Here is a 15203-nt window from a genome sequence, read left to right on the forward strand (position 1 = left end):
GAACTTTCCTACGCCCAGTGATGTCAGCTGTATATTTTAAGAAATAATTTGGAATTCAGGCTCTGATCTCATTTTCCTGTTTTCTCCTCCACAGTAACGATGCTGTATTTTAATGAACGCATGCCCTGCGTCTTTAGTGGCATTTTCACACCCACTCTGGCGAGCACGTGTTTGAGCAAATGTATTCCTCTGAGGTTCCTCCAGGAGGGCAAACGTCCACATCGCTACCCTGCAAAAGCATTAATGAGTCAAGCATGAGGCAACAGTGCCCTTGGAAAGGCAATTAACATAAAGGACAATATTTAACATTTCAATCAAAGGAAATCACAGCGGTGCTCTTGGAATGATTTGACACATTCGTGACTTTTCTTCTGAGAGGGCACAGTGAAGGGTTTCCTAACAGGTGGTGTTAACAGTTGGGGAGGTGAAGCTCCAGGAAAACGTAGCTGTTTTCCTCAAACCATGTGGAACCAGTCAGCACCAGATACTCATGGCATTGACTGAAGAGGAGCCACCCCCCTGTTGAGAGCAGTTCCGAGAGATTTCAAAGTGAAACAATGCCAGAAAATGACTTGATATTTTTGCCCTGTCCATTCAGTTTGGGTCATCTCTCTTCAGTACTTGACTCCGGCATCTCCTGGCGGCGTGGGTGTGATTGCGCATCGATGCCCTCTGCCTCTCACATAGCAGAGAGGCAGAGCTTGGTTTGAACCGGCAGGAGGGGATATCCATTAGATCGCTGTCAGTGGGGGAGGTTCATTTGTTTCCTCAAGGCTAATCAGCATCTCCCTAATTACAAAAGGGAAGTGAAGACAGATCTTCAGATTACAGGAGCTATGATTAGTACGTACATTAGCTATCAACTGCTTTGGACTTGTTAATGAAATGTACCAAGTGACAGCCTCAGACAGGTGAGGTCAGTCAGCCTGTCAGCTTGTGCAGTGATAATTACCCTTCCTTTTCTTTTTGGTAGACTGTACTCAAACCTCATGTTTACAACTACAGTGACAGTGTATTGTCAGAATAATTGGATATTTTATTGCGAACACCAGTCAGCTCTGTAGAATGGTAACAACCGAAGTAGAGAAGGTATCAAAACAAGGCATGGTGCATGGTGATTTGAACCAAAATAAAACAGTAATTAAATCAATGTTTCTTTACACCAATGCGCACTGCCAAAAACAGAATGTGCAAAACAATTAGGCAAGACACGGTTATTCTGTTTTCATTGTTGACGGCGATTCACGGTGGTCAAACCGGTGCGCCAGTTGGCCACGTAGCAAGGCATTTCTACATCTAGTTTGCCCCTTTGGTGTGAGTGGATGCTGTGTGTGTTCATTGATGGACTGGATCCAGCACCTCACTTAACAGTGACGAGGCCACAACGATACCCGTCTTGGCTATTTTTACCCTAATGACGCCACTGTTTGTGTGGAAAACCCAGTTAATGTCACACCATTGTCAACTGCACGTTTCGAAACATGTGCGCCATCAGCTCCTGTACGGTCCCTTAATCAGCCAACAAAAGAATATAGCAGCAGAAGGAGCCGATTAAAGCAGGAGAGTTCTACCATAGATGGAATACAGTGGTAATATTTGGAAACAAGTGGGTTTCACACCATTCCGACAGGCCTCAACAACAGCTCAGGACATTTCATAGATCAAGGGAAAGTGATGACCCATGATGAAGAGACGTGTGTGTGTTGATAAAGCCTTTCACACGTTTCATTTCTCCTTATCAGCACTCAAAGGTTTGGCCACACTGGTGCGGAGTCAGAGGCCGCTCCGTTCAGTCCAAATCTAAAAACCAAGCAGGCAGATAATCAGAGGTCTAAAATCACTAGACAGGTTTGCAGGTCCAAACAGAATACTGGACAAATACAGACTCGGAAACACTCAAGGAAAAAAATCCTTCCTGTTCTGGGACGGAAGGGAAAGAAAACATAACCTATAAATACGAGGTCGCAGGAGACAATGAGACAGAGGTGGGACACATTAGGCTGTGAGGGACGTCCCGGTCACATCTTTTTGACCTAGCGTCCGAGATTGACTCTTCTGATTTGAAGTATCTCACGATACCAGTCCTGATCCGATACAATGCCAATGTAGTAAAAAAGGAAGAACACATCCAAGTAGTCCCTTAAGGTTTTATCCATCACCAGGTTAGTGATTTCTGATCTTTTTAGTTAGTTTGCTGTCTGTCAACTTGTCTTTGCAGATGCTGCATGTAGCTGTAGCGCTGCCTTCACGCTCCACTTTAAACTATTTCCAAACGGTGGGCATTTGAGTGGTGGTTCCAATTTCACCACGTGCTTTCCGAGCCTACCGGCAAGCAAATCACAGCTCAGCTCATGTGCTTCCTTCTGTCGGTGGCCCATTCATAGAAATATACGGTACTAGAAGCCTCCTCGTCTACTCATTGACATTGAATCTGCGCCATAGAGACTTAATGATGCAAGTAGCACTGGTCAACTCTATGTTTCTGTGCAGCTTCTCTCTGCTTTCTGCAAATGTGTAGTGTTTACAAAATGGACGTATAGACGATGTCACACTTTTGATACATCAGCAATCCAGATCCTTCACATTTGATTCTTATCCTGTGAAAACTACGTGATTGACCGTGATCTTAGATAGGGGATTGGACAGAAGAGGACAAGGACAAAAACCTGTACAGAGAGGATACTTGACACTAACTGATCCTGACAAGTAGCTTTGTGCTCTCCTCTGTTGAATAGCCATATTTATTAACAACATTTTGCTTTTCTAAAACTTAAACCAAAGACAAATCTGAATTCAAAACCGCTATGTTTGATTAGTGCTCCTTCATAATCTCATTCCACCCCCTTGAATGCTGAAGGACCCTAGATTGTCACCCTAGATTGAAACTGATGGATTATCGTCAGCTGACATAGAAAGATGGCATCGGATTGCTCTGAAAGTTTAAGTTACAGCACAAATGCGGCACACTACAATGTAATAACCATCATCAAATCATATTCTGCATACATAAGAGCTGCAGAGGGATGTGGGTTTGCTTGCAGATGTACGGTGGAAACTGCGCAGAGCTAAAAAAATAAAAAAAAAAGCTCTGCTTCTCCGAGCAGAGCTTTTTCTGCAGCACTGACTGCGTCTGGAAACAAATGCAGCTCTCCTACAGCAGCATCTTTATTACCATAATGACCATAAGACCATAATTACCACAAGCAGGAACCTTATGATGTTCTCACGCTGTTGCTGCTCTGCTCTATGTGTGTGTGTGTGTGTGTGTGTGGGGGGGGGGGGGGTTGATTGGGATGGAGAGACTTTGGTCTTTATCAGACAATTATCTGAAGTTAAAGATGTAAAGTGTGAGGTCCAAGGGTTAATTTCATATTCAGAGTGTTGGAATCAAGCCCTGCTGGTGGCAGCGGGGGTGTTCTACACTACTCGTGCTGTGCTCCAGGTGCATAATAGCTTTAAATGCCCCCTGGTGTCTCAGGTGTTTTCATGAGCAGGCGTGTGCATTTTAATGGCCAAATGTACAATAGTTAAAAGTTCTTCACTAATGGCTGAGGTGGAAAACTGTTGCTTTATTCTCCGTTAAATTCAGAGCCCATGCAGGGTCAGGATCAACATCGGTGATTTGTTAAATCTCTCTTATAAAATGTTATAATTAAAGTCTCACACTTTACCAGGTAGGTGACAGAGATATATATTTATGAGTTAGGTTGTTGATGTTGTTAAGCCCTCTGAAGATGATTACCGTTTTTATTTGTGACTGCTGCGCTGTATAAATTACAATTAATTAAATGTTTAGTGGGCTGGAGAAGATATAGCATTAATCTAATTATGCCACTCACCCCAAAACTGCCTATGTAGGCAAATTTGCCTTTCATCCTTTAAAAAAACAGTTTGTGTCTCATCTTGAGAAATGTAGTCATATTTTCCCCTTAATTATCAGGACTCAAGTTTAACTGGAGTCCACTCATCTTTGGGCTGTTACCTGGTAACCAGTTCAACCCCAGAAACAAGTCAAATCCGATAAGATCAAGCCCAACATCCAAACAGAAGAAAACCCAAACAGGAAAATTGATGTCAGTGTGTGTTTTCTCATACACTCAACATTAATAAACACAAATTCTGTGACACGCCCACATCTGGGTCATCTATATGATATATATTGCACCATGATAGCGATGATGGGCAGCATATCCAAATCTTAATCTCTATAAGAGTGGTAAACAGCATCACTATTAGGGCTGGCTCAAAACTAGGAATTATTATTTAAGGCCAGATGCATTGCAAACGCCAACTACTTACTCGCCTTCTCAAAAGACTTTTTATGACGAGCTCAAAAACTTGCGGTATATTGAAGGATATAGAGGATATAGAAGGACCAGCTACAGTTCACCTTTCTTTGGTCAAAAATGAACAGGGTCAGAGCATTATTGACGTATTGATTCTGAAAATAATCAGTCCTAGCAAGGGCAGAAAGAGTCGATCCCAAATTATCAACCATGGCAAACGTGTCAAATGTTGCACTGTTACAGCATTAAATGACTTTCATGATTGAAATCGATGGCTCTCTCTGCAAGTTTTAAAAATGATCATGGCCACAACTGACTCCCTGAACCGAACATGATGAAATAGTAAAAGAAAGCAAATATCTGTGAGAAATGAGGACAAGAACCAAAGATCCACTTAAAAGTAACCAAAGCGCTGGGAGATGAACAGTCCGACATTCTGACAATTGTGGTCTTCAAAGGCCGAGTGCCTTTTGAGGGGTGTGATCCAAGTGCTGGAGCCAAATCAAGCTTTTGGGCAGCAAAAGTAACAACAGGAATGGTCCCAGATAGATTTCAGATGTGCTTTTCAGAGTGTGTCTCCTGTTTGGGAAGTGTAAACGACATCGGAATAAAGTGCTGAATCTTGACCTGACAGGCAGCTGAAAATAGCTTCCCACAGACTTTAGGGTGTCTTTCATCAGCGTCAGGGTGAGGGCCTCCTGGGATTTCCTTACTCTGCTCTTTCAGGAGGACTGTTGGCTCTGTCCTTGCACAGCCCGCGCGATAAAAATTGATAAGGAAGGCGCTGGGAGAGCCTTATTTATTAAAAGCCCCACAAACGTCTCTAAGTTTGATTCTAAATGAGCCAGAGGAAAACTTCAGACACCATCATTGCTTTCACGTCCCTGCAGCGAGATTACATCTGACCAAATCAATGACGGACTCGCTGCAGACAGGAAAGCCATCCAGTGGCCTTTTTTCTCTCACTCTCCCAGAACTCATCTTATCTGAGCTAATAATTATGAACCATTACCTTTGGATGAGAGGCAATTTGTTCTCCCTGTGTGGTTTGGAGCTGAAGCTAAATGGCCTCACAAGACGGGGCTCAACCCTTCCATCTGCAGCCGGAGTGCGTAAATAATTTCTTTGTTGTTGGTATTTTCCATCTTCTTTAGCTCTAGCAATAGCCTTTGATGCTGAATCTAACGTCGTACCCACTTTTGGTTTCTTTACCTGTCGAATTTTTTAAAACCCCAAATTCCGAAAAGCATAAAGAAATCTATCCTATGAATCTGATGGTATTCAAATTCAAACTCTGATGCATGGATTTACTTCCAAACCCTGTCGTGTAGTGAAGTGTTAATTATAGTGTGGTGGCGGCGGCGGCCTCGCTTACACATTCCCTGCTCTTACTTCAGGTAATTAAACTCATTTAGCATTGTGGACTGGCTAATAGAGAAAAGACTTGAAACATTGCGTGCAAAGTGGGTGAAGGGTGGGTTTTCTTCTCGCCCCTTCTCCCTTCAACCTTCATTTCTCCGACAGACATCGGGCCACTGAATGCCTCACTGATATTGAGCAGTATAGATTAGCCCAGGCTGCTTCTTTGCTTTGATCAATGGGTGAACCTTGGGAGCTTTCCTGGGCATAGAGGATCCCACGTCATTGACACCCAAGAGAGGCCTGTTTTATAGTATAACCTTAAGGTCCTGATCCTTTTCTTTTTGTTAAATAATCCAAGGACCACATAACTGTAATAACCAACGCTCCCCTGGTTCCCTTAATAACTAACATGCATCACAAAAGCCACGTCAGCGAAGGTCTGTGTTTCCTTTGCTTTGATTTTTTTCGACAAAAGGAAATATCTATACATTCAGAATCACTCCCAGCTGTAATTTAAGGAAGAGATTTTCTTTGTGAGAATGGAAGACTCGCCTTCTTGTAGAATGATTGGATTATTTGTTACAGTTATTCCAGAAAGAAAGCAGCAATGTCAGAAATGGTGTATCACTTATTTTTGTCTGTATTTTTCTGCTTTAATAAGGGATACCATTGTTCCAGACAGCCTGTGGGGATAATCATTACCTGTTAGCAACCATGGGAATACACACACGCGCGTGTGTCTTCATCTCAACAGCAGTTAAGAGACAAATAAAACAGAAGGGAGCAATTACAACTACTTCGTACCTCACAAAGACGTAGCATATCTCATTATCTCCACCTTAATTTTGATCTAATTCTGAGACACTATCTAGACTATCCAATTAGTATTCCTGTCTGCTGGAGCTGACGTTTCCTCCAAAGGGTGTCTCAGGTGTCTTTGGGGATCATCTATTTCTTGCCTTTGTTTTGCCCGTGGTGTGGAATGAAGTCTTACTATGATAGGTAAAAAGAAAAGGCAAGAGCACTTTGAATTGTACAAAAAGTCAGTTTAAAAATAAGATTATGAACAGAATGTCAAACAAATACGACTGAATTCCTTGCTGAAGACCCCAGGAACACTTTTTTCCCACCTTGGTGTTGAAGGGTGGTTGATCCTGCTGCTTCAGATCAGTTGTATTATTAAGGCTCAATATCTTCTTTACGCTCATATACTGGCTGCTGCTAAGATATTTCTCTGTATTTAATCAGTCAGGCTATTGATTCCGAACAACAGGGCTTGTGAGTGTCCGTCTCTGTGTGTTTTGATTTGAAATGAGCTGACTTGGGCCTACATTTGTCCATGTTATTACCAGTGCTTGGCTTGATCGTGCACTGAGCTCCAACATCATTAAAGTCAGGTCAACAGCCTTTGGGAGGACCAAGTTCCCGGAAGTCAGCGCCTGAGGTGATGAAAAGGTGTCAGGAAAAGTGTTTGGGGGATGGGTGGGTCTTTCCTGGTGTCTTGGCTGTACCATGCCTCTTGGTTTAATTAGTCTCTTTTGGGTGGCCGCTCATCGCAGGCTCCTCTTTTGATGGGATCACATTCACAACGCCACACACTGTCGTCACACAGACTCACACACACACGCCTGTGGCTGGCATCACTTGCATCTCTACTTACATGGAGAACTTGGAGAGTCGAGGTAAGGGTCTGACTCATCCTCCCTCCTGGACAGAGTTGTTGCGCTGGCTCCCCTGCTGGGCTTTGAAGCCCATGTCAGAAAGCCCATGTGAGTTGTGCATCGTGGTGGCGTGCTGGTACTTTGTGGCGTGCTCGCGCTCTTTTTAGTCCTGACTATTTCATACCATCTCAGGTCCGTGTCAATCAACATGGAGCGCCGCTCTGACAATAAAAGGTGCTGCTGAAGTTGCTCGCTTTCTTTTTTAAACTAAAACCAACTGTCTTGGGCTCGAATCAGAGAAAAAACTGGCTGGTCTTTATGCATGTTTGTGTTTACTCGAGCAGACACAAAGCCTCTTCAGTGTCCTTATTTGTGATTAGGGTCCTGCTTTTCACCCAATAGCAATTTCTGCGGATAAACCTTCAAATGATAGAAGTAAGACACGTCTTCTTTGTCATATTTTGTGGCGAGGAACCCCGTTATCTCGGTTTTCTATAACTACAAACCCAAACCACACCAGGGACCCTGTATACAAATGCCGGCATCAAACAATGAAAGATAGGAGGCAGCGTGCAACGGTGAGGTGTGAAGTAAAAGATTGCTTTGGGAAATGGACTAAAAAATGTGATTTAGAAACTCTGAAGCGTTTGACATTAAAAAAAAAGGTTGACAATCTGCTGGCTCAGATTTATAACTGTGTACGGTTGCATGCTAATTAACACAGGAGAAGCTAACACAAGGGGCTCTTTTCTGGTGCATCGGTGAGAGTCCATTCACAAAATTTACACACAGATACTAAAGCTGCTGTTTAACAGGGTTAACACCAATTTACAGCTGAGATTATGGCTGAGATAAAAGGGCAAAACAAAGTAAATCCGGTCCAGATCAAATCGTATTCCTCTACTCTGCAGGGTCTCTTCAGGGCGCAGTGCAAAAAAACCCCAGATAGAACCATTAACTCGTCATGGGTGGTGCTAGCTCAGTCTGTTGGGGACTGGGCGGAGAAGCTGATGGGTTCAAATCCTGAGGGTTCAAGGTGTCGGAACACCTTCAGCACTGAGGTATGCTTGAGCAAGGCATGTGACCCACAAGTGTTCACATTGGGGCTCACTGAAGAATAGAAAACCCTTTATTTTCATTGTCAAAAAGTAAGAGCAACACAAGTAAGAAGCCGTACAACAAATATGTGTATCAAGACAGACATGGAAGGTGCAAATATAACATAAAAGCATACAGATTAAGTTACAGCTTAAACCGTGTATGGTGTCAATACAAAAGTCCCTCTTTTCCACATTTCCTACAACAAAGTGGTTTAAAATAGTTCATGAAGAGTTGAGTTGAGATGTTTTAAATAAAAAAGGGCCAAAAAGTTGAGAGCTGCTATCGTTCTGTAAACTGATTCCTCGCCAAAAAATCCTTTGAATGTTGATGTAGAGTAACTCCAAAGTGATATCAAATTTAAGAAAAGATGCTCTATTCACCACTTTCAATTCAGATTCCAGATGGCTAAACCCGTTCTGGGCGCCAGAGGAGTGTATTGATGGGCTAAATCCTCCGGTTTGTTCACATTCTCAGCAGATCCCCCCCAGCCCACGGACTGTGGAATTGTGCACTACATTTGCACTCATGCCCTTGTAGTTCTTATTGAACTGAACGGCAGACAGCATTTAGGCCTTGGGCTTATAATGTCACTTATAGCCTTTTGTTGTAATTCACCAACCCGCTTTGTGTTTAAAGCATCCATCCATGGCTGTATTATACGTTTCTTTTTACAGTTTAAAAAGATTTGAAGACAGCTTTGAAGACAAACTTGTGGAGGGCCTGCAAAGAAAACACCAAAAATTCACTTCTTTACATACCGAAGATAATGATTTATCGGGTAGCTTTAGCATTAGCTACATGGATCTCTTATTATTTGAGTAGTGTGTGTATTTCACAGCTTTCCTGAAGTGACAGTAGCACACATCAAAGCGACGCTGTAAACTATGAGACTACACGAGCGGAAGCCCAAACCACAGCCACAAGACAACGCATGAGTGAAACTAGCTGGTCCCATAGTCACAAATCCCAAACACGCTCAGTAACGTTGTTTACCGGATACGAGAGAGGGGGCAGCTCATCACAGGGACTCAGTAGGACAACTGAAAGACACAGGATGCTCCTTTGAAGACACAAATGTCCACCTGTTGGAAAAACTAAGACTGTAAACAGACGATAAAAGGATTCCTGACCTGGTTCTCTTTGTTTGCCTGACTGAAGGTAAAAGTCAGTGAAAAACCTCAGAAGCTGCTCCTCCACAGGTGGACTCTTCCTCCTCCGATAGGCGGGAAGGTGAGACATTCACCAAAGACACCCCACGTTTGGATTCCGGCACATGCTGGTGGGGTTTAGTCGAAGCCACTCTGGCAACGTTTTTAGAGCGCTAACTGACCCGTATCGCCGCTAGCTCCTGTGCTGCCAAAGATGCTAACGCATGCTTACTCATACAAACAAGCAGGTACATGAACATGCCTTTTATTTCATTTTTTTTCCCTCTCCTCTATCACAAAGCATCGTAAACCAGACCATAACTCCGACTCACGGAGCTGTACAGTTATCAGTGTGCTCGTGTGTGTACCGTTAACAAGACAATGGGTTCGCTGAGAGGTAATGAAGTTGTTCTTTTAGTGTCACACATGATTTACATTCCTTTTCCACCATGATTGGATCCTCCAGAGGAAATAATAACATCATCCTTTTGGGGGCTGACTCAGCTTAAATCACTATTTCCTCTCTTCTATTATTCATTGTCGCTCTGCAAGTGATGGAAAGAGCGGGTGCACGGAGAGGGAAGTGGCGGAGCTAGAATGCTAAGGTGATTTAGGTTTTAATTCAAATAAGATAGATGCAGGGGGGGGATAATCAAGGAAGGAGGATTACTGGAGCTCGGCGTTAAGGAAAAGCAAAGTGCTGCAAGGAGCTTCGGAAGAACAAGCGGAGCAGATGTGGAGCCGGGGAGGGATGCAGATGAAAGTCATCTCCTTCGATAACGACAGGGAGGGGCCGAGGGAAAATTGGGCCCGGCGTTTGATAAGTCTCGTTTGCTGCATATCCTGTTCCTCACGTCTGCTTCCTGTTCGCACATTAAAGGGAAGAAGTCGGCTCGGTAGGAGCGTCGCCACACCTGTCGGGCTCCTGTCAACCCGGTGGAAACCCGGCGTCTCCCATTCCGCCGCATTCCTCTTTCCTAAAGAGCAAAGCCGCAGCTCGATGGGAAATTGGAGCGGACTGTTCAAAGAGTTTAAGAAAGGCTCCTGCTAATCTGTCCTGGTCTGTGAAAGCGACACGCAGAGAGAAGATGAGTTCATTTGTTGTTGGGGGGAAATGTAGATAACTGGGTTTAGTCATAGCCCAAGAACACTAAGGAAGATGGATAATGGTGGCCCTTGTCTTCTCTATAAGAGCTTAATGATGTCTTCCTGAAGCTCCTTGGCATAAAATAACATGACTTACTGTTCTCTGGATGGAATTTCCAGCACCAGCGAGTCGATTGCAGACATCGAGGGAAATTTATGAGGCGGAAAACAAATTGATTTAAGAGCGTTGGCTTGGGTGGGAGGAGAAGAAGAAGAAAAAAACCGCAAGTGTTCTGACGAAAAGCAGGAAATGGCTCCTGCTGCACAGTCAAGTACATCAGTCTGGAATGATGTAGACAATAAATGGGTTGGCGGCTGCTCTTTGGACACGCTGAACTGGGAGTGTTTCCGTTTGCACGTCTGCTGGAGCCGTCAGACGCGTCCTGCCAGCGTGACAGATATGATGGTGGATCATTTGCGAGACGGTTTTTAGGCTGCCGCCAAGATGTCATCCTCCCCGAGCATCTGCGCCGAGCGCCGCTGCGCTAATGAGGCTTTTATAAAGCGCACGCTTTTGCGCATTCTAGCGTAACAGCCATTGTTGTGTCGAACTAGCTCTGTGAGGGAGGCGGCATGTTTGGGGACTTTTGTATAGATTTAAAAAGACGTAAGGAATTGTCGATTAGCAGCTCAGCAAGGCTAAATAGTTGCATAACTTCTGTAAGCTTCTGTTTAGCTTAATATCTCAAAACTGGCTGATGCTTAATGAGGTTGGTTAGTCCTGCTTTAATGCCATTAGGTGAGGGATTGACCTCAAAGGTTCTGGGTTACAATTATGGACTTCCGATATCTGTTTGGAGCACGTCCCCCCTCCTTTCCTGAGTGGGGTTTTGTGTAATAGCTCAGCGGAGACCCAAAATTGCCCATAATTGTGAGCAACAGTGACAGAGGGTCTAATAAGCTGTTGCACAAAAAACCACTTGGAAGCGGTTCCTGCCGTCCACCTTTTGGTTCTCCCTTTCAGGGCCTTCATCGCAACCACGGACTGAAACCGAGCCCGTCTTCCTGGCCTTGATCTGAAGCAGCAAGCTCCAATAAACGCACAAAACTAGAAGAGGTTTCTTTAAAAAATGGATCGTGTTTCCACTAAAGACTCGGAGCATCATTTATGTGTGTTTGATGTTTTGCCGATGCCGAGCAATCGGAATGCGTCATTCCGACAGTTTCGTTTATATTTAATCAAGGCTGCAAACTGTGATAATTAAAAGTAACAAAAGCCCACAAATCAAGCTCCTCAAAACAAAAATAGGAAAATGATCGCATCAATAATCTGCACTCGCTGTGCAGAAAACAAATACTGTAATTACTATAATTGTACATGACATAAATAGCACAACGCAGATGTTTTTAGCCACCGTTCTCCTCCATCACTGCTTTCTCCACCAACAAATATTAATGCGGCCTGTATAACTGAAATGGGGTAAACTGGCTGGATCCACAGCCTGTCCGCTGTCATCAGTGTTACTCACAGGTCATCCATTTGCTGCCGCTACTTGTAACACTCCATTTGACCCATCGGTGTCACCGTCGCTAACATGGATCTGCAAATGCATTTGGCTCTGCGCTTAATGATACTGGCACAGAGGCCTGCGGAGCATCTGGCCTTCCTACACAGGGTTGAGATGTGGGTGATTGCTGATAGCTTTTATTAAATTGAACACGCACACACACCACTCCCTTAGCCTGCACACGGCCTCCCACTTACTTACTAACACAGGCTAACGTAGACACACTTAGCCAATAGTCCCATCACTGGGAGCTCGGTAAGGGTGGTATGGTTTTTCTCTCAGTGAGCCCCTTCTGCTGGGCCTGATATAAACTGATGAGGTCTGTCAACTCTAAGCGCACCGATGCTAATCTCATCACGCACTTTGCGGATGGGAGCCTTAGCGTCTGTGCTAGCTCAACTGCTGAACCAGCCCTAATTTCATGAACTCACATAGCTATGCATCTCACCTAATTGCATCAGTGTCAGGTGGTTTTGATAAATACAGGTGGCCTCCTACTTGATTAGCTCTGTTTCGTCCTGCACACACACGCACATGTGAGCACACACACACACACACAGACCAACCCGCTGAGATCTAATGAACCTAATGATGCTTGCGTAAAAGGACAGGAAGCCCAATATGACCTTGTGCAGTGGGAGGAATAAAAAAGATGCCATGAGAAGCAGCTGCATCCAAATGCCACCATAATACTGCAACTTTTTTGTGCCTTGACCTTCTGTGTTATTAGCTTTTCAAGCCATGAAGCCATTATTACTAGCTCCATTTTCAGTGTAGCCTTACTGATAGTGTGCAACAGTAAAGGTGTTTTCCCTCAATCACGCCTCGCCACATAAAGGTTTTATCAGTCTTTGTTACCAACAGAACCTCTGATCATCTCATTATGGCCCACATTCACAATGTGGCAATTTGGAGCTTCTCAAGAATCAAGCATTTTTAAATGCCAAAAGGGCATTTTATGGTGATTCTGTTGGTTCTGTTTGCACTCATCTGTATTCTGTCAATATCGGGCAGGGGTGTGTTGGGAGCAGGTGAGCTCAACCAGTAGCCTGGATTCAATATTGATTAAGAACGGCAGTAGCGACACAGCGGAACGTCTTGTAGAGCAAAGCAACACCTGAACTCGTAACCGGATTGACTATTAATATGCTGCATTGTAGAGTCGCAGTCATAATTAGCATTATTGAAGAAAATGGGTCGTTTGACCACACACGATGATGCATGTTCATTTTATATGTTTCTATAATAGGAGAGAAGCTTTCATATCTTCACTTACGTGATCCTTTCCCCCCTTTTTTCTTATATTGTTAACTGATACTAATAAAAGTTCTAATTTGTTCACATTTTTGGATGAAAGTCATCATTTCCATGAAGGTAAGATGCACTCAGCATATACTGATTCCTGCTAACAACCCACTGTAATTGACATAAATTGCTACATTGTCACTCATCAGAGCGACGATGAATTTCTGGATGACTTTTAAGACTAATTTATATGATTTATTTATATCCTGCTGGGATATTTGCAGTTTCCTCTTTAGAAGCAGCTCTTAACCACCAAACATCTTAGGCCTGCACATTATTGCACCACCTACACCATCAGAATGCATAAACGTTTAAAACAAAAGACAGTTTATTATGATCATGGCTTTAAAAAGATGTTATCATTAACAAGCTAGTAAAACACACAATAAAAAACAGTACATATATTTCTTTATTTTTATTTTCCGTCGTCAGGTTGATTCAGCTGTCACAGTCTTTAAATTTAAGGCAAACACACTTGCAAAATTGCAAATACATTTGAAAGCAGCAGCACATGCACCTTCTGTTTCATTTCCTACCAAGGCTGTATATTGAAGAAAAGGTTTAAAAGATTATCGTTCCCATTTAAATGAACCGTATAACTCTTTTCTGTTGCTATAAAGCCATCCCACCCTTTTACGCAATGATTGTAACTAATAATGGTTTGAATTGTTTCTTGAGCCCATATAATGATGCCCTTTGTTAATGAGCGACCTGATTTTCAAATCATTTCGTTGATCGGCGCACCGCTTTAATCATGTAGCACGTTTTCATAGCATGGTAGTAAATCATTCAAACCCATCTTTCCCTATTTAAAAGCAGATATGAGACCAAATGAGGCAAACCTTTGTTGATTTGCGGGATGCAGCATGTTTGTTTTAACATTAATTCCCAAATATGGCTATCTTAGATAGCCTGTGTGCGTGTGAAACTGCAGCTATTTTCTAGAGAATCCCCGTGGGTAATCTCTTAGTCATTGTTTCAGTCTGCCTTTATTCTCTGTTGAGCTGAATGCTGATGCCAAACACTAAATTGAACACCAGTATAAACTCACATTCTTTTTTGGGAGCTAACTGGGGTTGAGGCCGCGCCGGGAAACGTTGCACAGCAATCTGTGTTAGAGGCCCCATGGATTTTCCTAAACGGCTGTGATTGTTTGGAAAGGCCTTAAAAGTGGCCCAAAGACATAGAACCATAATGGAAATGGATTTTTAAAGGCAAGATTTGTGTCAAGCTCTCTGATATTTGGTAGGTCAAAATACTAGCAGACACGCACATTGCAGGTTACTCAGTCAAAATGATGGGAAAGGCTGCAAAAAGAGCAACTAAACCCAGAAAAAGGTGCAGGACAATGCATAACCATTACTGACATAACAGCCCAAAGAGCAAAGACTGAGCCAGTTATCACCAAAGAAGCTCTGAAGTGTCCCCTGAGTACTGTAACAACCAGAGGACCCCCACATGAAGCCCTTCAAAAAGCCCATTGTTGGAAACATTACATTTGCTGGACAGAAAACTAAAGAGAAAAGTCACAACAGTATGTCAAATGATGACAGCAAAATGGTTCTTTTGGGCTCTGGGGGCCTTCGTTGGTCAGATTACCCTCACACACGATATTCATGGTGCATTAGATGGCGTCATAATGGGTGTTTGGGCTACAATACCTGTTCAGAGGTGCAAGAACTTACA

At 43.4% G+C, this 15203-nt stretch overlaps 1 protein-coding gene across 2 annotated transcripts in view; it reads left to right on the forward strand.

The window, feature by feature from the left end:
• alk (ALK receptor tyrosine kinase) overlaps window positions 1–15203 on the forward strand; it is a 264817-nt gene that overhangs the window by 117674 nt on the left and 131940 nt on the right. The gene's annotated exons all lie outside the window — the stretch shown is intronic.

The sequence above is a fragment of the Takifugu flavidus genome, chromosome 16 (assembly GCF_003711565.1).
Source record: "Takifugu flavidus isolate HTHZ2018 chromosome 16, ASM371156v2, whole genome shotgun sequence".
Classification (NCBI taxonomy): Eukaryota; Metazoa; Chordata; class Actinopteri; order Tetraodontiformes; family Tetraodontidae; genus Takifugu; species Takifugu flavidus.